Raw genomic sequence first — 1,813 nt, forward strand, 5'->3', positions numbered from 1 at the left:
TTTGAAGAATTTATGCTAATCTCCTGAGTTTGGGGGAGAGTGCATGAGTGAAGGCCTCAGGGAGCAACAAGAGCAGGGAGTGAGAGTATTCAGATTAAAAAAGAGTTTGGGGCTTCCCTGGTGGTGCAGTGGTTGAGAGCCCGCCTGCCGATGCAGGGGACACGGGTTCATGCCCCAGTCCGGGAAGATCCCACATGCCGCGAAGCGGCTGGGCCCGTGAGCCATGGCCACTGAGACTGCGCGTCTGGAGCCCGTGCTCCGCAATGGGAGAGGCCACAACAGTGAGAGGCCCGCGTACCGCAAAGAAAAAAAAAAAGAGTTTGGAGGTGGTCCAGCGGTCCCTGGTCAAGGAACCAAGATCCCACACGTCTTGCAGTGCAGCCAAAGAATCATGAGACAGCTTGCTTCCTCTACTCTGCTCTTCACATGTGTGAGGATACAACCATGGTCGGCCACCTGCAAACCAGAAGAAGGCTCTCGCCAGCACCCAACCATGGTGCCTTCCTGATTTCAGACTTCCAGCCTCCAGAACTATATGGGAAAGCAGAATCACCAAAAGGAGTGATGACCAGCGATCTCATGAGAAGTCTGGATTTTAGTTCTCATGCCTCAGGACATCCAGTTGGGAACTCCACACCAGCTACTGGGATCATACTTTCATACCCCTGCTTGCCTGAACTACTAGAGCCAGTCCTAGCTAACCACGAATGGCTACCCAGAGGAAACACCTGGTGAAACATTTCAATCCTTACATCAATCCTTACATTTCAATCTTTACCTGCTATATCTGTATCTGATCAAGCCAGCTACAGTGACAGAATGCCTCCATACCTTCTGTAAGACTTGTATTGTCCAGCACTTTGAAGACAGCAATGATATGTCCAAGGTGTGGCAAACAGGTTCATGAGACAAACCCGTTAGAAACGGTGAAGTTGGGTAACACATTAGAGGAAATTATATTTAAGTTTGTCCCTGGACTACGAGAATAACAACTTGAGTGGGAGTCTGAATTTTGGAAGAAAAACAAGCTTCAAGAAAATGGACAAGATGATACTTCAAAAGTTGACAAGCCTAAAGTAGATGAAGGTGATGAAAATCAAGATGATAAAGACTATCACAGAAGAGACCCATAGATTGCTATATGTCTAGATTGTTTATGAAATAATGGACAATCAGGGGACAATGTAGTAAAGGGTTTAATGAAGAAATTCATTTGGTGCTCTACACATATAACTATGGGAACTATTAAAAAATTTCTAAGTTTAAAACTAAAACTTCCAAGTTTTTATGAGTTGAATGTGCTGTGCAATGGTGAAATTATGGGGAAGGACCATACTATGGAGTTCATCTACATGACAAGATGGAGACTAAGAGGCAAAAACTTTCGGTGTCTGAACTGCTCAGCTTCACAAGTCTGATCTCAGGATAGCCCTTCGTATCAGTCATACCCCCATACCCCATGGTATTGCAGTATCGACCAAGAATTGATTTTGGTTAGACCACGAGGCCTAGATCCCACTGAATGAATCCTGCACTATGTGTTTACTCATCGACAGACTGCACAGTGAATGGAGTGTGGACTGGAGGGACACAACCAGATTTTCAGCATGTGAATAAGGCCGTTGTCTGTCTCTAGATTGTCAGTTGCATTTATGTTGTTTCTATTAAGAGCAAACCAAGTGCCATTCTGCTACTGAACCATCTGCATAAGGTATCTGTGCTGTCTCACAGTGTACAAGTTATGGTTGAAATCAGTTAGGTGTGCAGCCACGATTCAGCCTTCTGAATATTTTGCTTGCCTGTTCCAAGACTG

The 1,813-nt window shown here is 45.2% G+C and overlaps 1 pseudogene; it reads left to right on the forward strand.

Moving 5' to 3' along the window:
- The first annotated feature begins 707 nt into the window (after positions 1–707).
- Positions 708–1,498, forward strand: LOC101328803 (polycomb group RING finger protein 5 pseudogene; annotated as a pseudogene).
- Positions 1,499–1,813: the final 315 nt, after the last annotated feature.

Source organism: Tursiops truncatus, chromosome 7 (genome assembly GCF_011762595.2).
Source record: "Tursiops truncatus isolate mTurTru1 chromosome 7, mTurTru1.mat.Y, whole genome shotgun sequence".
Lineage (NCBI taxonomy): Eukaryota > Metazoa > Chordata > Mammalia > Artiodactyla > Delphinidae > Tursiops > Tursiops truncatus.